The 23,467-nt window shown below is 38.4% G+C and overlaps 1 protein-coding gene across 7 annotated transcripts in view; it reads right to left on the bottom strand.

Moving 5' to 3' along the window:
- Nucleotides 1–23,467, bottom strand: part of LOC106076703 (potassium voltage-gated channel subfamily KQT member 1-like) — a 167,807-nt gene that overhangs the window by 73,909 nt on the left and 70,431 nt on the right. The window contains exon 1 of one of the 7 annotated variants that reach the window (XM_056031621.1): nucleotides 15,779–16,112. The exons of 4 other annotated variants lie outside the window; for them this stretch is intronic. The gene's annotated coding sequence lies outside the window, so the exon portion shown is untranslated. Of the gene's footprint in view, nucleotides 1–1,474; nucleotides 1,626–1,646; nucleotides 1,732–15,778; nucleotides 16,113–23,467 lie in introns of those variants that run through there. 2 more of the 7 variants (XM_056031624.1, XM_056031620.1) reach the window with 2 other exon arrangements.

Here is a 23,467-nt window from a genome sequence, read left to right as displayed (position 1 = left end):
GGCCAAGCCAGCCAAGGCGTCTGTTGCTACTTACAGCGTGGATGTCCTGGCACCCTGCTCTTTTAATGAGAAACTAGTGACCATTCAATGAATACCAGCTCATATAGAACTAGAAGGAAATGAGAAGGCTGACACACTCGCCAAGAGTGGTTGAACTAACTCACTAAAAAACGCTGCACTCTATCCAGAAGAATTGAAGAAATTAATCATAAATAAAATAAATGAGAAATGGACGAGCTCTCATCCAAATCACAAGAAAGATGACGCTTACTATAAGCTGTCCCGACAAGACCAACGTCTAATCTTTCGACTCAGGACCTGACACAACAGAATGCGACAGCGCATGTACCGGAAGCTCAAAATTGGAACAAGTGAAATCTGCCCATGTGGAGTATCACCAGAGAATGCAGACCATGTCCTCCAAAACTGCTCTCTTTACCAAGAGGCCCGCATAAGACATTGGCCCCAAATCACCCCAATAGAAAGGAAACTATATGGAGAGCTCCCTGATTTGAAACCACTGCGCAGTTCATCTCATGTATTGGTCTAGTTATCTGAACACTCCAACATAACAATGAGAACGAAGAAGAAGAAGAAGAAGAAGTGACCATTGCCTCATAAAGGAGGAGTTTTAAAATTTTTTTAAAATGTTTCTTGGTTACCTATGAAAAATGCAAATAAATAGTATGCTTGCTAATAAACTCTATGTACAAATGTTTTATGAGTAGACGCTATGTATAAAATAAAACGGCTGCCTGGTCGTGCGGTTTGCGCGCTGGACTGTCGTTTGGATTTATCGATGGTCCCGGGTTCAAACCCTGCCCGCTCCCATCCCCCGTCGACCTGCGGGATGTTTGGACTAGGAAGTAAACTATCTTCAACTCTGAAGGAACATCCGAAACTTGTGAAACAAACAAACAAACATCTAACGATCCAAGCTAAATTAATTAAAGCACAAAGGGAAACAAATATTACCTTTTAAATTACAGTTCACTGATTGAGAAACAAAAATGCTATTAATGAGTTAACAAAAAGTCGATTTAAAAATAAATTGCAACTTATTTAGCCATTTATGTCATCTTTATTTGAAGTTATAAACTTATTATTTCTTTTTATATTGAGATTTGCGAAATTTATTTGAACTCTCCTTGTTTACATTTCGATTCTTTAAAATCCGGGTAACATTCTAAAAGTAATACAAATGTGATAACTTCTAAAAAGAAATGAAAACAATATGGAAATATCTGGAGGCGATGAAAGGAAACCTATAAAAAGACAGACTAAAATAAAGAACATGAATAGAGGGAGAGATTGTTTTAAAAATTGAACAAGCAATACAATGTCAAGGACGCCATATCGACAGATCAATGTGGATAACTCAACAATAAAAATGAGTTCACGCTACAATCGATAGAGATTAGAAATGTTTATAGTGCTCAAAATGTTGGTTTTTATTTATTTGTTTATCGTCAACCTTTTCAAATGTTTAGAACATCAACACGTCCATTATTTTGTACACCGGGATACACCAAAAATGAAAGTGAGCTATTTATAGTTATACACCAGAGATTGGAAGGAAACAAAAATCCAATATTGCAATCATGAAAGAAATACTATCCATAAAGAATTGCCAATGGACACACTACATTGTGTGAGTGAGTGTAGAGATCTACTTGAACACGTGTCGCCAACACAAGTCTATAGAACAAGTAGAACATGAGGAAGTTGTCGAGACTATTACTACTACACGTTTAACAAAAAAACAATGTACAAGATAAAACCAGTCTCCAAGTTATTTATAACACTCACTGAAAACATTATCTCGCGAAACAAGTTATAATATAAACACACAACTAGAGACCAGCATACAATCATACACCCTGCGCATACTGAGAGGTACGTGGAAAAGGAAACTGGCAAGAAGAAAGAACAGTAGTTTGGGACTCATAGAACTAACGTAGCCAATAATGAAACTACTTAGACTAGGTCAATAGAGCTAGACAACAAACAGCTGATTAGTTGTACTTTACAGTCTACGATAGTAATACCCATCTTTTTATCACCATAAAAATGGTTCTACAAATAAGGCAAATAAATCGTAATGGAAATATATACTATACACTTTTATAAATGTACACTGGGGTCAGAGTGATCTGACCCTCGAAAGTAACACTCCAAATGGACGCTATTTATAAAGAAGTGGACCGTTTTTTTCTCTGGTCTGCTGGCCTAGAATAACAACTAAAATAGCGGTATACAATGTGTGGAGATGTTGTCTTTTTTAGTAGCCCAGACATACGCGTAATTAGACCAACACTCTGGTTTTTTTCTTTTTTAGCCAGGAAATCCATTTAGCGTGAATTAGCGGGATGAAAATATATGGTGCGGCAGCCACTGGTAGTTCAGGCGTAATCCTACTGAAGATTTGTCGTTAAACAAAAAGAGGCTGGTATTAGAGGTTATTTTTAGACTCCATCTCTGTCTCCATCGCCACATACAGATTAGAATCCTTCCTTTTGACCCTCTCCAGACGCCAATTATTGAAATGTCTAAGACCAATACATCAGCGACAAACTTGGCTGTGTCCTCTTAGATATTAAATCCGTAACACGCAAGTTTAGGTTAGCTTTAACACCCCGAACATATTTGTTTTTTAATATTAAAAATATAAACAAGATACAAGCATCACATTAACAACATAAAAACAACATAGAAAACTACATATGTACGCCATAAACATAAACATACTAGAAACATAGAAACAGCATACAAACTACGTAGAAACATCATAGAAACAACATAGAAATAAACATAAAAAAACAACATAAAAAAATACTTTAACATAAAAATAAAGCTTATTTTAAATGTAAGTATATCAATTACTTGGGATCAGTCATGTGATTAAATTTATAATACCGATAGTTTTACGAAACTAGTTTTGTGTTTGTCCTTTCCTATTTATATTTTAATGGAACCAGGCTGTAGTAGATATATATAAGTCCCGTGTTTGAATCTATGTCAGGTAGATTTGAATCGGTACTCCTTTGTCCTAAAAAAAACACGATACGTAGCCCAAGGGTACGAGTCCATGCCTAGTTAGTACGAGTCTCTAACAAGCCATCAAAAGTTGTTCTTCATTGATAGGCGAGAGCCATTATGAAGTACTGTTCGCGCTCACCAGACAGCGTATTGTTTTACTCTGTCATTGTTGCTTGCCAAAACACATTGGCATAGGTCGCAATAACCTAACCTTTAAACGCCGGTTTGTTGCGCAACGTCACAGAGGTCAAGGACCTCAGAGATGGATGATACTAGTGTAGAAAGAGAGAGAGATTCGTGTTTATGTATACATTATTCAAATGAATGGAATATTTGTTGTGCTAAATTATGTGCTGCTTATTTCTTATTTAAATGCATTACTTTGTTTTTGTTCTTAAACAAGTGACCCAAAACTGGCCACATACTTAGGTGAAGTGCCTCAGGGTTTCAACATTGCCTAGAATAGTGGATCAAGTGAATGTATATGTTATTTCAAGGGCCTCAGGGTTTCAACATAGCCTAGAATAGTGGATCAAGTGAAGGGCTATGTTATTCCAAGGGCCTCAGGGTTTCAACATAGCCTAGAATAGGGGATCAAGTGAAGGGCCATGTAATTCCGAGGGCCTCAGGGTTACAACATAGCCTGGAATACTAGATTCCAGAGTAATAATGCAAGGGAGATAATCGTCTTACAGTAAACGTGAAGGCGGATCGTAGAAGTGTCATTCGTTACAGAGTTAATTAACTTGGATTTGTTCAAACACAAGTTTCAAAGCCAATGATTGGTTACAATTTGAATTGAATTTGAAATAGACGTAACAATTAGAAGATCATATCACAGACACTCGAAGGTAATATTTTTAAAGTTAGACCTTATGGAGTAGAGACTTGCCCTCGGCAGAACCATGAAAAAAAAAATCCAGGTATTCATCAACAGCTACGGAAGATTCTTATGGTCTCATGGACAGACACTAATGAGAAACTGTAGCAAAGAACCAAGCAGCAACCGATTGAAGTAGATATCCTTCAGAGACGCTGGAGATGGATATGTCACACCCTATGCAAAGCCTGCATTCAACATAACAAGGCAAGCCCTGACCTGGGACCTCCAAGGAGAGAGGAAGATGGGACGGCCCAGGAATACATGGCGCTGCGATTTGGAAGCAGATGGGCAAGACATGTTGACAGGTGGAGAGACTCGCCCTGAACCGAAGCGCCTGGAGGAAACTAGTTTGTTGCCTGTGCCCCAGATGGGATCACAGGCAGAGAGGCTGATGACACTTATTCAAATACTACCTGTAAGTGATATGTTTAAATGTTAGAGTATTTTTCTTCGGACTCGGACTTACTATTAGAGTATTTTTTTAGAAAATAGAAAACAAAATTTGATTTGCCAAACTGATCTCTTAACTTTTGGGTCAGAAGATAAAATATAAAATATAGGATAATACAGATTAATATTCAGCCATATACAAAAGGCAGAACTGAATGAAGTAAAAAAAAGTGAAATATAAGAATACATTTCTTGTTCATATGGCTAAGCCAAACTCATACAAAAACTATTTGTTTCACGTCATCTGAGACATACAACAAGTCTCAGTAAAGACACTCAATCAGGAAAGTGTCAAAATAAATGACATAAGACGTACACTTTTTTACTTTTTTTTTAGATAATCGTCTGTAAATTATAAGAGTTTTTTTTTTAGATTTTTGTTATGTTAAATTTGATAGCACATTTACGGAAACAAAATTAAAAACAAAAAGTATTGCTGAACGCTATTAAGTGTTCTTCTCAAACGCTTCCATTGTTCACCAGATTCGTATGTAGTAGTGAGCAAATAGAATTTCTGAACTTCACATGTTAATTTTACGTGAAACTGTGGTATAAACAAATTATGTGTGCTATAATGCTATCGTATTAGTCGTTTGTTAATATGATTATCGCTATGTCTTAGGCCAAAATGATTCTCAAGGAAAGAAAGGATTATTATTATATTATTATTTCTATATAACGCGTCTTCATTCTCTCTATCTTTAGATCATCTGTCCTTTGAATTTCGTCATAGGAGTGTTGTGACAGTTCAGAGGGGTGCTGTGACAGTTCATACGGGTGCTGTGACAGTTCATAGGGGTGATGTGACAGTTCATAGGAGTGATATGACAGTTCATAGGAGTGCTGTGACAGTTCAGAGGGGTGCTGTGACAGTTCATACGGGTGCTGTGACAGTTCATAGGGGTGATGTGACAGTTCATAGGAGTGATATGACAGTTCATAGGAGTGCTGTGACAGTTCATAGTAGTGCTGTGACAGTTCATAGGAGTGATATGACAGTTCATAGGAGTACTGTGACAGTTCAAAGGAGTGCTGTGACAGTTCATAGGAGTGATATGACAGTTCATAGGAGTGCTGTGACAGTTCATAGGAGTGCTGTGACAGTTCATAGGAGTGATATGACAGTTCATAGGAGTGCTGTGACAGTTCATAGGAGTGATATGACAGTTCATAGGAGTGCTATGACAGTTCGTAGGGGTGCTGTGACAGATCGTAGAGGTGCTGTGACAGTTCATAGGAGTGATATGACAGTTCGTAGGGGTGCTGTGACCGATCATGTAACCAAATCCATCCATTTTTCCTGATCAGCAGTCCTTCTTAGCAGGATATCAAGACAGAGGCCGTTCCATTCTATTATGTAATCCAGCTTTTCTTTGGACAACCCTTTCTTCGTGCTTCTTCCTCTGTACTTTGATGTTTGACTTTTGACAGTCTTACAGTATGACCAAATCAGCTCAGCTCTCATCTCTTCATAGTATTGAGGAGTTCTTCATTGCCAGTAACAGTGTTGACATGTGACAGTACAAACTCGTTTTCTTTTCTTGGAATCTGATACCCAACAATTTTATGTAGTAACAAACAAAGACTTGAAGTCTTCTTTCAGTGTCCAACTTTCACAACTATATAGGAGTACAAAGCCCAGTAAGAAAGAATACAGCTTTAATTGTAATGAGAAACTGATGTTACTAGTCCAGATGTTACCCAGGTCTCTCAACTACAACAGCGAGCTCTGGCCCTACCTCTTTAATGAACATAAACGGGTATTATGGGAGGTTTCTGTGCTGTCTTTAGGCGCTCAGTTCAACCCATCAATTTCAGACGAGAAATTCTTATTTTCAAATGGAGATTGAAACCTGAATTACTCTCAATTAAGACTTTAATTGGTATTTGTTATCAGTCATACAGTAGTCTCACTATAATAAAAAAAAAACAACACTTTTTTCACCAATTTGTCTTTTCAAATTTAAACCTAACTACCATCCTTCTTCAAATACCTCGGAGCTATTGTCTCAGATGAGGGAACAACAGCTTTAAATACCTCGGAGCTATTGTCTCAGATGAGGGAACAACAGCTTCAAATACCTCGGAGCAATTGTCTCAGATGAAGGAACAACAGCTTCAAATACCTCGGAGCTATTGTCTCAGATGATGGAACAACAGCTTCAAATACCTCGGAGCTATTGTCTCAGATGAGGGAACAACAGCTTCAAATACCTCGGAGCTATTGTCTCAGATGAGGGAACAACAGCTTCAAGTACCTCGGAGCTATTGTCTCAGATGAGGGAACAACAGCTTCAAATACCTCGGAGCTATTGTCTCAGATGAGGGAACAACAGCTTCAAATACCTCGGAGCTATTGTCTCAGATGAGGGAACAACAGCTTCAAATACCTCGGAGCTATTGTCTCAGATGAGGGAACAAAACCCGAACTACTGGCCCGAATAGCACAGTCCACAGCAGCCCTTTCAAAACTAAAAATAATTTGGAAAGACAAGGGCTTGGCCCTTGGCACTAAAATCAGACTGATGCGCTCCCTGGTTATGGCCACATTTTTATATGCTTGCGAGTCTTGGACACTGACTGCAGAGCTAGAGAGGAGGATCCTAGCAATGGAATTGAGATGCTACAGAAGGATCCTAGGTATCACTTTCAAAAACCGCATCACAAACCAAGAGATTAGAGACAGGGTTACTGCAACGATCGGACCCCATGATGATCTGCTAACTATAGTAAAAAAAAAAACGCAAACTTAAAATATATGGCCATATTGCAAGATCCACGGGGCTAGCAAAGACCTTCTTTCAGGGAACAGTAGCAGGACAAAGAAGAAGAGGCAGACAGAGAAAGCGATGGGAGGACAACATAAAAGAATGGACGAGCCGACCATTCATAGAGGTTTTAAACAAGGCAAAAGACAGGGAGGAATGGAGAAAGACTTTCGACAAATCTTGCTTGGTGCCCCAACGGTCCAACAGACTAAGGGATAGGTAAAGGTAAAACCATCCTTCTACTAATTTCATAAGCAATATAGTTCAAATTGATCTTATTAAAATTGAGAGACATCAAACGGTGAAATTTTTTTTAAAAAGCCCAACGATGGGAGAAAAAACCCAACTTGTTCGTCTTGTTATTGGAACCTTTTTTTTTCTCTAATTGGCTTCATTTAAAAAGCGATGAACAGGATATTTACTTCTTTGACGCTTTTTTTTTTCGCATTTTTAATAGAATTCGTTCAATGTCTGAAAAAAATGAATTTAATTACAGATTTATCGATCTTCTAGTTCACAAATTTGATCACGCTAAGGGAATTAATGAATTAAAACAGACATTTTGTTTCTGTCTTTACTGAACAGATTTCTTTCGAAAGTCTGCTGGAGGTTATCAAAGGAGACAATGTACAAAGTATTTTAAGTAGATAATTAGTGCGATTGATCAGAACATCCAAGGAGAACTAGTAGAATAAATAGAATAAGTAAAGGCAGTTGGTTGTTATGATGGTCACATGACACCCTTGTGAACCGTGGGCCATAGAAACAGAAGACCCTATAGACCGCAAAACGAATATCAACTCACTACCTCTGTCTGTCTGTCTGTCTGTCTGTCTGTCTGGGTGAAATCTTTATTTCTCCTTCTTTTCATTCTCAGATCAAGTTATCACAATTATTTATTGTTGATGACAACGCATGAATCAATTTAAAAAGACTAATTAATTAATTTTGTTTTATATGAAGATATACTAAGTTTGAAGAAGATAAGCCTTTTGTAGAGGATTAGGTCGTTCCCTAAAAAAAAATTAAATTAACAATAGTCAATAATATCTATTTTTATGAGTGCGTGGCTAACACGCCAGCCTTAGAAATCAGACTCGAACATTTTTTTTTATAAGCTTTGAAAAGGCAGCACGGATGCCCTCTCCCAGATACCCTCCCTCCCACTGATACATAACATAGATTGGACCATAGTGCAGTGAGCATGCTTTAAGCAGGAAATTTGTGCTAAGTAAAATAGTTAATAGAAGTATTTCCAATCGCACACATTTATTATTGTTAGTCTAGAACTGTTAAAAATTAATTAAATTATAAATTAAAAAACACAGATGCAATTTCACTTAATATAAGTGTTTTTTTTTTATAAAGTATTTTCTTAAATATTTTACTTGTTTTGTGTTATATTTATTCTAAAAAAATACATAGAGTATATTAACATTATATTGTTTTTATATCTATCCTATATTAACATTATATTTTTTCCTTTTAATAATAAACATTATATAATATGTTATTGGCTAGCGCCAGCAGGTTGTGTGGTTAAATAGTTATGTCATAGCGGAACCAGGGTAGAGGAAACACGTTGTTATTCAGGTGTCTATGTACGTGAATATCGAGTTTCGTGTGTGAGATTTTAAATAGCCTGCCTGGTCAGACTCTGGGCAGTGAGTGTCAACATGACATGTCACAGTGCAGCCTGTATGTCCGGCCCGAAGTGCACTACATGTTGAGCACAAGATCCGGTTACATTTGATTTAATGGTGTCAGAGGAGTGAAGTATATGGTAGACTACAAGGGTAAAAGGGGAGGTTGGGGTTGGGGGGGGGTCTTGTGATAATGAAAAAAGGAGACAGAAAAAGAAAAGCCAGACAAAGAGAGAAAGACAGACAGTTACAAATAAGAAAAAAAAAAGCGAACTCACGTGGTTCAATATAGAAAGCTAATTGGCTTGTCTGAGAGCCAGTGTGATGTCAGAACGGGTAGAGGCACACTGGACATACATTTGTCATGCATCACAATAACAGTAACTTCGACGTATACGCCGCGTTTGTGGATCTAACTAATGGTGGGAAGGTGGCTGGGCGGTAAAGCGCTAGAGTTGCGAACCTATGTTTACGCATATGGCCTGAAACTGGTGGTATGAAGAAATGTATGCGGTGTCTAATAGCTGTACATTACTTGCATTAAGGCTGGGGGGAGGGGGGGGTCCACGGTTGAAATACAATATATATTGAATTGAGAAGCCGAAGAACATTCATAGTGTACGAACTTCGAAGGGCTAACTTTTTGTTTATGCTGGGGGGGAGGGGGGGGGGGAAAGCGGATAAGTGAAAGGGCCCAAAATATGAGTGAGTGTATGTATCGGGGTCAATTATGAAGCGGGTCTTTTCAAATCAAATCAAGTCAATCAAAAGCCTAAGTTGGAGAAATTACGATGCGCAGGTTAAAGAAAACAAAATGGGTGTTCCAGAGAGAGAGAGAGAGAGAGGGGGGGGGCAGTACAATTTCATTGTAATAGATACACTCATTCTAAAACATTTTGCTAGGTTCAAATCTGGCCCGTTTACTACAAGTTAAAAAAAAAGCCTTGGAACAAATCAGGGGAGCGTAGCCGGTGTGTACTGCTAGTAAACTATAAACGTAATCTTTGTTTATTTTACAGCCAAAAAATAAATAAATAAATAAAAAACGACCGTGAGGCGTGTTGGTAATGGAAAAGAAGATAAACAGTTCTAAAGGGTCTCACTAGCACGAAGTGGATACAAAGGTCTAGAGCAGGGGTTCTCAGCCTGTGGGTCGTGACCCCCTTGGGGGGTCGATTGACCATTTGCCAGGGGTCGCTTAAGACCATCGAAACTATGGATTGTTATTGCCTACTCTTCTATTGCGGTCTAGACCGCAACAGGTGGAGAGAGACAGTGACCAAGAAAGCTATGGACAGTGAAGGAAGAAAAACGCACAATCCGAAAAACGGCCAGCTCCTCTACCACCGAAGCAAAAGCCACCTTAACCTGCGCTATTTGTGGACGGGAGTGTCTCTCCAAAATAGGGCTCCACAGCCACATGAGGAAGTGTGCTCTGAGTGTTCTACGACGGAGGCCAATGACTCTTCTATTGCTGTATGTGTGTCGGGGGGAGGGGGGTCGCGGCAGAGTGGGGGATTGTAAAAAGGGGTCGCCGAGCTTAAAAGGTTGAGAACCGCTGGTCTAGAGTCTAGACTCTCTAGAGGGTACCTAATGAGGATATAATCTGGAAAACAAAAGACTCCTGATTAGACCATTAGGATTGCAGTCCAAAATATGTCAGCACTTTACGTGTTTATATTTTATTAAGACGATATCTTACTATTATGATACACAATATTTATATATACACTCAAGCCTCCCCCTATTTCGAAACCTAAACATAATCAGATATATTTTCAGAATAATAAGATTTTTTGTAAACTCGCAACCCGTTGCATAGATCAGGTGTATAATATAAAACCTTTTACGCGATTATCTTCCCTTCAAAGACATGCGGTCTACAATTGTTACAATGTTATGGTATGTAAAACACAATTCATTGTTAGCTAAATCTCGGAGTAAACACTAGGCTCGGCCATGTTTATTTACCATGCACGTCACGTGGTCTTGCTTGTTCGCTTCATGGACACCTAACAAGACAGTGGGAACAAAACATTGAAACATTTTTAGGGTTAAAATGCAAGGCTGCCCAATGTGTAAAGCCGGACTTGAAAGTGGGGGGAAATATAAATTCATTTAGCGCACATCGCCCTGTCTCGTTAAACCTATTACAGTTGTTTTTTTTCAGCCGTTGGCTAAATGTAGAGTTTGTAAAGCCAGAAAGAATAAAATGACATGTTGTATGGACAATTATAGAATAACTTCCCAGGAGTTGTCATGTTAGAAGTAACAAGCAGAATAAAAGAAAATCATTAAAAAAACAACAAAGAACTTCATTCTTACAACTATATCTATCAATAATGTAGAAGTTATTTCCCTTTCTCGACATCAAACAAAAAATTAATTACCAATAATTAATTGATGAACTGAAATTTTTTATTAGCGTCCTCCGAAAGGGGAAAAGACGCTATTAGTTTTGTGTGACCTGTCTGTCCGTCTGTCCATCCCTTTAGATCTCAGAAACTAGAAGAGAAAATGAAAATCGGACATCATGATATTTTAGATCATTCGAAGTTCTGATGCAACTGCTATTTTTTCTTTTCTGAAAGCGAAAAATCTCATTTTTTAAAATCAATTATGCAAGCAGATTTTTCATAAAAATACACAATTTTTACAACTATTCACTATTAATATTAACAAACACTGGAGGCTTTTTAGTAAGGGAAATAACTACCCACCATTTTTTAACACATTTATGCAAATGGTTTTAGATTTTTGGTCAAAAAAAATTTTTTTAGACAGATGTATTGCTAAGTCATGTATGTTCTGTCATACTTTTTTTAAAGACAAAAAATCAATTTAGTATGCATATAAGTTGGGCATAACTTAAAACAACAAAGTATAAGTATTTTTTCATATTATGGCGTGAACTGCAGCTGTGTTGATATGCATTTTAACATTTATCTAAAAGCATTTTTTTTTCGGGTATTCTTTTATCGAGGATTTGAATAAGAGATTAATAACAATTAGATCAACAAGATATTCATTATAAGGCATCAGTTGATATCTATATCTATATATCTATATATCTGCATATCTATCTATGAATGTGAACATTGTTGTTTTACATAAATTTAATGATTTCGACATCTCACTAATTGCTTAGAATTAAATGGGTTCTAAAAATATTTACCCTCATGTTTTCTACTTGAATATCTTCTAGAGCGCTGCTTGTTTTACGAATGACAAAACTTGTATTTCATCAATCAACAAAATTTTTTTAAATTTTTCCTGACTTTGTAAATAATATGTTCGTTAGAGAAAGTGATACATACCATGTTCATCTATGGCAGCGGTTCTCAACCTTTTAGGCTCGGCGACCCCTTTTTACAATCCCCCACTCTGCCGCGAGCCCCCCCCCCCCCCGCACACACATATACAGCAATAGAAGAATGGACAAAACAATCCATTTTTTTCGATGGTCTTAGGAGACCCCTGGCAAATCGCCAATCGACCCCCAAAGGGTCGCGACCCACAGGTTGAGAACCCCTGATCTATGGTAATTAAAGTAAGTCAAGTTACTCTTTCAGACCTTGCGGTCTATAGGGCAGAGGATGTAAAGGTCATCTGTTTCTGTGGCCCACGGTTAACACGGTTAACGAGGGTGTCATGTGGCCAGCATAACGACCAACTACATTTACTGTTCCCAACCTAATTTCAGGTGCCCATTAGAGCTAGGTGGACTCAGAGGCGCCCTGAAGATCCCTAAAGTAAAAATCCCAGTCTTCACCAGGATTCGAACCCGGGACCCCGGTTCGGAAACCAAGCGCTTTACCACTCAGCTACAGCGCTTCTAATCTATGGTACTTGTTAGATAATAGATATTAGTTACAGATAAAGTTTTAAAAATAAACCAATAAAACCTTACATTATTAATCTCAGAGCCAGATAGCTAATGTCTAGAAATCAAGTTTCAAAAATGTATAGAAAACAAACATAAAAAAAAGCTCATGACTTTTAGGATCAGTAATTATTTGGACCGTAATAACTAATAAATTATAGGTTTAAAAAAGGAACTTCTTTACCCATCTCCAATTACCCCCAACCCCGAAAAAACAATCCTGGTTAAGCGAATGTTTAAATTTACTCAGGGTATATAAAACTCAACTGATAGGCCTATATATCCAGACTTACAAGACGGGTCTAGTGTGAACGCTTATTTACTTATTGAACTCTTTAATGAAGACATGCGGGAATACCCGCTGACGCACGTGTGTTCAAGATAAAGAATATATAATGTCTAAACCTCCAGATCAAATTTAATTTTTAAGTAAGAATATAATTTGAAAAATAAAAGTCGAACCAAAGTTTTTCCTGTGTGATCAATTAGCTAGTATTTTCCCCCCAAAGATATACATAAGCTGTCACATTTATAGGAAAAATACAAGTCCGCCCAGTTTCTATCCTTAACCCATGGAGAGTTTTCAAGCTGAAAAGAGGAATAGTAATAAATAACTAATAATAATAACCTTCCCTCCCCTGTATTTATGTCATATGTCCGAGCCTACTGTCCGGTGAAAACGTTTACTGAGTCCACAACATTAACAGCCAACCGTAGAGTATACGTTGGAATATTTGGGGTGGTCTGATTGCATTTTATTTCAACAGATGTCATTTTTCTAGAACTAATGTCACAGCGGCATTCTGTGGGGTCGTTGTGTTTCTTTCAGGTGAATGCTTCTGGAACGATTAGATTTGGACAGCGGTCTGCCTGACGAGCAATAATTGGAGTAGCCATTGATTACTCTCTCAACGCAGTGTGGTAAAACTTCTCTCATTGCAAGGGATATAATTTGGAGAGTGTGGGGCAACAAAGAATGCAGTTGCTTCCCCTTTTTGTGTCATAAATACTCTGTGTTCATCTGTGTAAAGGATAATAATTCATTGTATCTTGCAACCTTTGCCTTAAGTTCGTGCGAACTTCTTATAAGAGATTATCTTATATGTCAACGTTACATATGTGTTGTAAGTCGTTGTACCGACTCTCGCTCCAGTCTCCAAGCTATGGGTGGCGGCGGGGGAGGGTCGCCGGTAATAAAAGAGGCAATCGGCGCCGCAGATAACATCCGCCGAGCTATTGGAGCTGTCGTTTTCATGCAGTGGGCGCCTTCACATTGCGGCGTGAGGGGCAATGAAACGGCAGACGCCCTCGCAAGGGAGGGTGCTTTGGCAGCCACACACCTCGAAGCACCTAGCACGTACTTACAAGCAACGGCACAAATCCGAGCACTCATTCATGAGAAGTGGTTAAAGTCCTGGGAGGAATCCGACAGAGCACGTGGTGTCTGGCAGCACATGCGTCACCCAGATCGCGACGATCCATGGTGGCGACTGAGGAGGTCAGAGCAGTCAATTATTGCGCAGTGCAGAACGGAACACTGTCCTATTGGGGCATACTTTGCCCGGTTCCGCACGAACTTTGACTCTCGATGCCGTCACTGTAGAGAGAGCGTCGAAACAGTGTCGCACGTCTTGTACGAGTGTCCCCAGCTCCGCGAGCTAAGGGGGGACCTGTCTGAGCAGTCACTAGACTTGTATGGTAGCTACGAGGCACTACCCGAACGGCTAAGTTTCTTGCCAGAGCACTACGGGAGGACTAGTCCTTCCTGCTCTGATTTCTCAACAGGAGTTTATCTCTGGTAGGTCGTTATGGAAAAGATTAAGTTATAAGTCAATTAATGTTGTAACTTTCAATATCCCGTCGTTTGGTCTACTACATCCTTACATTCTTCTCAGTCCACTGATGGCCATCATTTGTTATAACATCCGAATATTGTCAAATGTTTGTAAAACGTTTGACATGTTTCGGATGTTCCATCATAGTTGAAGATAATTCACTTTCTTTTCCAAACCTTCCGAAGGACGACGGGGAATGGCAGCGGGCAGGGTATGAACCCGGGACCAACGAGACAACTAAACGACAGAATATCGCACGTTAGCTAGTGGGTGACACAGTTGACCCTGCAGTGAAAGAAATTATTCTGCCACAACCAAGTGTTTAGAACTCCGCATGCCCCATGCCACCTCCGCTTTGTAACAAATTCGCTGAACACTGCGACAAGAATATTCCCTAAGACTCGAAAAGTTTTTCTGACTATTCCGAATAAGTCTTATAGTTTGACAGCTGAACACCTGATCCGAATGGGGGAAATCCGCATGCCAAACACGAATTTTTTATGGTGACCTTCAAGGAGTACGGCTCAACAGAAATGCCCCCCCCTCCCCGAATATAAATATCAACTCGGGTATCATTTTGCCCTTATTGGCTTAAAGGAAAGCAGCTGGCAGCTAATGGGCTCTGAAAGAGACAGCTGGAGGGAGAGCTGTCCCACAAATCATAAGACATACCTGAGTCCTCAAGACCCCCTGTTGACAACGGCTTTGTTTTGCATCAATGTTTGTTTTCCATGTTTCGGATGTTCCTTCAGAGTTAAAGATAATTTACTTCCTAGTCCAAACCTCCCGCATGGGGATGGGAGCTGATTTGAACCCGGGACCATTGATAAGTCCGAAAGACAGTCCAGCGCGCAAACCGTAACCTCGACCAGGGAGCAAGATTAGATGTGGCAAAATAGGTAGGTAGATCCTAGAGAGGAAGTGGAGATGGTTTGGTCACACCCTGAGAAAAGATACCAACAACAGAGTTAGGCAGGCCTTAGAACCCTCAGGGAACAAGACGCAGAGGAGACCAAAAAGAACATGGCGACGCAGTATACTAGAGAAAGCCGAGAGACAGGAAAGAGCTGGAAAGCCATAAAAAAAAAATTAGCAAAAGAGACCGTGGAGAGTGGCGTGTTTTTACGGAGGTCCTATGTTCCATGAGGAACTCAAAGGAAAGATGATGATGATGATGATGACCTGTGTCAAATTAGTCATGTAAAATACTGAAGTGTTCTTGCATTTCGGAATGGAAGACTATGCCATTATATTAAAAAGAAATGTTTAAAACTTACCATAACTTTTGAGTGTTATTTCATGCCAATAATTAAGAAAGATAAAAAATAGTAATAACCAAATGTCAGATTATACTTTTTTTTTTCCTAAGATTTCACAAAAAAGAGCTAAGCGTCTCTCAAGAAAAAGTAACATGTACTCTTTGTTATTGATTAGACTAATCAATACTTCCGCATTGTCTTTCAAGAATTAAAAGTCAATCAACTTTCAGCACTAAAAGCAAAACGACAACAAAAGCACTGCCGAAATTTAGGAAATAAATATGCTATTTTTATCCACCAATGAAATGAAGCTTTTGACCCTAGAAGTGGGGCAACAGAATGCGCAGCTGAGACGGTTGTGCTGGGCATGGAGATAATGCGGGACTAAATACTTCCTGGGGTCAGCGTGTAGCCATGAGATCACGCGCCTCTCCACCCCCCCCCCCCCCCATCCCTAAATCTTCGCAAATCAAGAAACGTCACGCAAGACCTCTACATCAGGACAGTACAGATCGGTTGGTGGGTAACTTCTTAAGTCGATATATGTATATTTAAAAGGTTTGGAACTCGTTTCTTTAAGAGTTCAGACAGACTACAATTCTCTCTACGTTCAATTAGATCATTAAGCGTACCATTAGATTAAATGTCTAATTTTAAATCTTATATTACAGTGTTTCCAAAACTTTATCCTTATCAGAACAATTCGCATATTCTATACTTTATTTAGAGAGAGGTTAATTTACAGGTGATATACTAGTTAATAATTCCAATAGTTTTATGGAACACCTAGTCAGGCCTCGCGGCGGAACACAGTTTGGGAAAGACTGCTATACTATATAGTCTATGTTTCATTTTCAAAGTGGAATGATCCTACATTATTTTGTTAACAGCGCTTAATAAATGAACATTATTTCTAATTATTATCAAGAGGATGCGTTTTATTAATTCTTCATGCACTTTGGACCTAATGAGGGAAGTATCAAGCGTGATATTTGACTTCAAAAGACCAAAAACATTTAAATAAAAACTAAATAAATCTTTATGATCAAACAAGGATACCAATAATGTACACATTTCAAATTTTTACTTGTAATAGAACTAGTGAAATAATACATGCGCACACATCATAATATCTGGGTTTATAAAATAAAGGCAAATGCGAATAGTTACTTTCTGATAGAAGGATTTCCTGTATTTACCCTCATACCTTTACTAATCTTCTATCATAACAGAACAATACATGTTACTATTTTTTTCATCAAGATATACATATTATTAGTACTTAGCTTTTATCTTCTCTCAATGATTGTCTTCGGGTATATCAGCGGTTCTTAACCTTTTATGCTCGGCGACCCCTTTTCATAATCCCCCACTCTGCCGCGACCCCCCCACACACACACACACATACAGCAATAGAAGAATAGACAAAACAATCCATATTTTCGATGGACTTAGGCGACCCCTGGCAAATCGTCAATCGACCCCCAAGGGGGTCGCGATCCACAGGCTGAGAACCCCTGGGGTATAGGGATATTCACTGAGAAGTATGATAACCTAATACTCGCATTTTTTCCAAAGCTCGTATCAACTCACTCTGTCCGGTAAGCGTTACTTTTCACACTTCCCTTTTCTCGAATCAAATTGAAACTTCGCACAATTATTTATTGTTCCTGACAAAGTATGAATCGATCCAAAAATTAATTCATTATTTAATCAGCGGTTGTTAATTTATTTAGTTTTTATATTGATAAGGAAGAGAAATCTTACAGTATCAATATATAGGCTATAAATATACAGTTTTTCCCCTTAGCTAAGCTTAGTTTTCATTGTTCTTTTTTGTTTGTTTTTTTAAAAGTATCTTATACCTATATAAATAATTCTCTTCGTGGCTCAAGAGTTTGGACAAGAAGTAATGGAAATATCACTCTTTTATTTCTGCAAGTCGGACTAGAGTTACCCTACAAAAAAAAGAGGGGGGGGGGGGAAGAACAAGTAGTATTCACTCGTCACAAAATAGCAGGGCCGGACTTAACCGGATAAACTTAAACGGATTTCGAGGGGCCAAGTTTGGGTAGAGATACGGATAATAAGTGAAATTAAAGAGTTTCTATAAGAAAATAAATTCGTCTTTGTATTTTATTCATTCTTTACTACGAACAGAACTACTTTACGAGCCTTGCGTTTAGCGAAGTCATACAGTCTATCATAAAATTTTATTTCCTACGTAGATCACGCTCCATAGCAAGAATTACCAAATGTTTCAATCTGTCTTCGAGAATTGTTGACCTCAAATAATTCTTCATTAGTTTGCGGCGCGAGAAGCTTCTTTCACTAGATTCCAAAATTACGGGTATTGCATAATGCCGTTTTTTTATCACGCGTAGGATTGGCGTTTTCCATATTGAATGACACCCCAAAATACAATTTTTGTCTATATATTTCAGGAGATTTTTTTTTTTGAGTTTTCAAAAGATTTAATAATTTCAGGAGATTTCCATGACTTTTTCGTATATTTTGCAATTTCAGGAGATTTCCAGGAGCTCATGGTAAATCAGGAGGCCGCGGGAAATCTGTTATAAGTTATAAAATGGTTTAATTTAATAATTTATACACCTAGAAATAGCGCGGGTCCTATGAAAGTGCGGGCCCACTGCGGTCGCATAGGTTGCAGTGGCCTAGGGCCGACCCTGCAAAATAGCGGCGTATGCTAGTTTTTAATATTTTTCTTGTTCAATATCCCACACAGAGAAAACATAACCATGTTTATATGGAAACGTTGTTTGTATTAACAGAGGTATTTTTCAAGTCTGTAGAACTTGGGGTTTCCAATACCCTCTCGGCTCGAGCTCCTGTGTTTGAGGAAGACTTCAGGTAAAGAGCTGCACACGATAGCATAGATTCAAATGAAGTTGTTAAGTTTCCCTTTCTGGCTTCTTGGTCCATATGATAGATTATGTAAAGCTTATCTTCTGCTACTGTCGACGGTTAACAAGGGTGTCGTGTGGCCTGTATAACGAACATCTATACTTTCCTAAGGACCCCAAAATTCAAAATCACTCGGTTAAAAATAGAAGTTGAACAATGATAAAGAGCAAAGCTAAAGTTCTGGGCTAAACTCATTGGACTAGCTCTGGAAATGTTTCAACAATGAATGGTGATGAATAGTAGAAATAAGTGCGTTTTAATATAAGCATTATTGTTGGTTCTTTCTTTGTCACATATTATATTTCCTCTTTTTTTTCCTTTTTAGTCTTAAACTTTTAGAATCATTTTAGACTACTGATGTTTTTAAGTCATGGAGTCTAAGATTAAATTATTTAATAGTCTTTTGATATAAGGAGAAATCATTTGTGAATATTGTAATTAAGACCTGTAATTCCAACATTCAACTTCAACACTCAGGTCTTATTATTTAGGAAGAGAATTCATCCAGGTGTGTTCCTGTTTATATACCACCCACTACTCATCTCCCCTTTAGCTTAGTACATTTTCAATATAAAAACTAAATTGATTATTTATAATAAATCGATTAACTAATTGGTTGATTCGTTTTTATTCATGTGTTATCATCGAGCTTGTATGTAAAATTTGATGACGATTGGATGAGTAGAAGTTGAAACATCTATTGCACAAATAAAAAACATACCAGATACGTATGGAGTGACTTAATTTAAGCGTTGTAAAATTGAATTATGACCTAGCTCATTCAATTGTATTCCAGTAATGTTGTACAGGTCTTAAGACAACACACGTGATTAACTTTTGGTTCAAGGATGTGTTTTGTCCCACGACACCATCAGTCACCCTGGACCACGTACCCCCCGCGTGACGACAGACAAAAGCTTTTTTTTGTGTGTGTGTAAAGAGATTACAATTAGGTCTCTCGGAGTGCGTGTGATTTATTAAAGCATTGGTCGTTCTCTTAAGATATGATTGATTTAGACCCGACGCCTTGGACTGGGACAGATACACCAATGTACTCGGCACGAGAAATCGCTTCCGTCCACCAAGGCTTCTTCATTCTTCCCTTGAGTAGCAGACGACTTTAGGTTCAGCGAGTGGAAAATGTCCAAATTGATTAAATTTGTAAAGGCGTAATACAATATTAGATTTTAGCATTTTTTGTTTAAATGTGGGTTGAGGGACTTCAAGCTGAGGAAGGCTGAGATGACTGGACATGCTAAATGTGGGTTGAGGGACTTAAAGCTGAGAAAAATTGAGATGACTGGACATGCTAAATGTGGGTTAAGGGACTTAAAGCTGAGAAAAATTGAGATGACTGGACATGCTAAATGTGGGTTAAGGGACTTAAAGCTGAGAAAAATTGAGATGACTGGACATGCTAAATGTGGGTTGAGGGACTTAAAGCTGAGAAAAATTGAGATGACTGGACATGCTAAATGTGGGTTGAGGGACTTAAAGCTGAGAAAAATTGAGATGACTGGACATGCTAAATGTGGGTTGAGGGACTTAAAGCTGAGAAAAATTGAGATGACTGGACATGCTAAATGTGGGTTGAGGGACTTAAAGCTGAGAAAAATTGAGATGACTGGACATGCTAAATGTGGGTTAAGGGACTTAAAGCTGAGAAAAATTGAGATGACTGGACACGCTAAATGTGGGTTGAGGGACTTAAAGCTGAGAAAAATTGAGATGACTGGACATGCTAAATGTGGGTTAAGGGACTTAAAGCTGAGAAAAATTGAGATGACTGGACATGCTAAATGTGGGTTGAGGGACTTAAAGCTGAGAAAAATTGAGATGACTGGACATGCTAAATGTGGGTTGAGGGACTTAAAGCTGAGAAAAATTGAGATGACTGGACATGCTAAATGTGGGTTGAGGGACTTAAAGCTGAGAAAAATTGAGATGACTGGACATGCTAAATGTGGGTTGAGGGACTTAAAGCTGAGAAAAATTGAGATGACTGGACATGCTAAATGTGGGTTAAGGGACTTAAAGCTGAGAAAAATTGAGATGACTGGACATGCTAAATGTGGGTTGAGGGACTTAAAGCTGAGAAAAATTGAGATGACTGGACATGCTAAATGTGGGTTAAGGGACTTAAAGCTGAGAAAAATTGAGATGACTGGACATGCTAAATGTGGGTTGAGGGACTTAAAGCTGAGAAAAATTGAGATGACTGGACATGCTAAATGTGGGTTGAGGGACTTAAAGCTGAGAAAAATTGAGATGACTGGACATGCTAAATGTGGGTTGAGGGACTTAAAGCTGAGAAAAATTCTGATGACCGGACACGCTAAATGTGGGTTGAGGGACTTAAAGCTGAGGAAGGCTGAGATGACTGGACACGCTAAATGTGGGTTGAGGGACTTAAAGCTGAGAAAAATTGAGATGACTGGACACGCTAAATGTGGGTTGAGGGACTTAAAGCTGAGAAAGATTCTGATGACCGGACACGCTAAATGTGGGTTGAGGGACTTAAAGCTGAGGAAGGCTGAGATGACTGGACACGCTAAATGTGGGTTGAGGGACTTAAAGCTGAGGAAGGCTGAGATTACTGGACACGCTAAATGTGGGTTGAGGGACTTAAAGCTGAGAAAGATTCTGATGACCGGACACGCTAAATGTGGGTTGAGGGACTTAAAGCTGAGGAAGGCTGAGATGACTGGACACGCTAAATGTGGGTTGAGGGACTTAAAGCTGAGGAAGGCTGAGATTACTGGACACGCTAAATGTGGGTTGAGGGACTTAAAGCTGAGAAAGGCTGAGATGACTGGACATGCTAAATGCTGTAAACATAAATTCTTTGGTAATTATTTGGTAATATTTATACATGAATTAATGGTTTTTCGCAAATATCTCTATCTATCTATCTATCTATCTATCTATCTATCTATCTATCTATCTATCTATCTATCTATCTATCTATCTATCTATCTATATCTATCTATCTATCTATCTATCTATCTATCTATCTATCTATCTATCTATCTATCTATCTATCTATCTACCGGTATCTATCTATCTATCTATCTATCTACCGGTATCTATCTATCTATCTATCTATCTATCTATCTATCTATCTATCTATCTATCTATCTATCTACCGGTATCTATCTATCTATCTATCTATCTATCTATCTATCTATCTATCTATCTATCTATCTATCTATTGATCTATCTATCTAAGTGTGTCACTTAACGAAGTCACTAATAGTTCGTTGTCTTTCAAACTGAAGACCACGCTGTCTACGGAGCAGATAATGTATAACTTATTTCTAACAAGGGTGCCGTGTGTCCGGCAAATGAACCCCCGCATTTAATGCCTCTAATGCCTCTAATGTACTAAAGTCCTCTAGACAATCTTTATTTTCTACTGACATTCGTCACCAGGTATTCCCGCTTGTCTTCATTAAAGAGTTGAATTAAATAAGTAAATAGACATTCATGGACATTTAGCGAACCATCTTCTAAGTCTGGAGCTATAGGCCTATTATTAGAATCTAATGTACTCAGGATTAATTTTTTCGCGGGGAGAGGTCACTGGAGTAGGGTAAAAAATGATGTTATATAGCGCTACCTTCATGCTTATAGCATGCTCAGAGCGCTATGGTCCAATCTTATTTGTGGACCAGTGAGAGGAGGGGGTATCTGGGAGAAGGTTTTCCGTGCTGCCTTTAGGCGCTCAGTAAACACAATTCTGTTCGAGTCGGGTGTCGAACCTCGAGCCCCCATCATAGGTAGCCCAAGCCTAGCCAGGTTCATGAGTACTTAGCATCTCGACCACGCTTTTAAGAGTAAAATAATCGTTCTAATGAAAAGTTCCTGATTAAGAAAGAGGAATTGTCTTCAATAAAACTTTGTTTAAATGCTATTTGTTTCCTGCCCTAAAATTCTTATCTTTAAGTGATTGGTGTATTATTACATGCAAACCAGATAGTTTCTCTTAGAACAGGTATGTCAAACTGGGTGTTCGGGGGCCGCATGCGACCCGCGACCACCTTGCATGCGGCCCCCTTGACCACCTAAAAAATAAAAATAATGTTAAACTATTACGCTGGAAAACAAGAGATGACAAGCTACTTGAATTGAAAAATAGTATTTGTTTAACTGAACAACGAGGGTGAGTCTGCAGTGAAAACAAGCTACATTTTATCACAATTCATTGTAAGCCATTGCAAATCATTTAATAAATGTGATTTTATGAAGGAGTGTGCCGTTACAGCCGAAGTAATTTGTCCAGAAAAGGTGAAAGCATTCAAAGAAATAGCGTTAACTAGTGACACTGTGGCAGATAGAATAAATGACATGTCAGTCAGCTCGCGTGAACAATTAAAGAATAAAATAGTTGATTTTGAATTATTTTCATTGGCTCTCTATGAGTCAACTGATGTAAAGGGTGTAGCACAGTTGGTTATATTCATAAGGGCCTGTGACAGGAATGTAGACATACACGAGGAACTACTTGAGTTCTGTTCTATGCATAACACCACAACAAGCGAGGATGTTTTTGAGAAATGACAGGAGGTGATAATGCAGTACAATTTATCTTTTGGTAAAGCTATCTTGTCTAACAAAGTATGGCGCACCAACCAAGAAATGAAATGATTTTGAAGCAAAGTTATTTGCAAAAATAAGAGAGACTGATGATAATTTTAAATTTGCTCATTTTCAGTGCATCATTCACCAAGAAACATTCTGCGCACAGCAATTACAGTTTCAACATGTCATAAGACCGTTTTC

The sequence above is a fragment of the Biomphalaria glabrata genome, chromosome 6, assembly GCF_947242115.1.
Source record: "Biomphalaria glabrata chromosome 6, xgBioGlab47.1, whole genome shotgun sequence".
In the NCBI taxonomy this organism is placed as follows: Eukaryota; Metazoa; Mollusca; class Gastropoda; family Planorbidae; genus Biomphalaria; species Biomphalaria glabrata.
The sequence above is the reverse complement of the archived record's forward strand: the minus strand, read 5'-3'. Positions and strand labels throughout refer to the sequence as shown.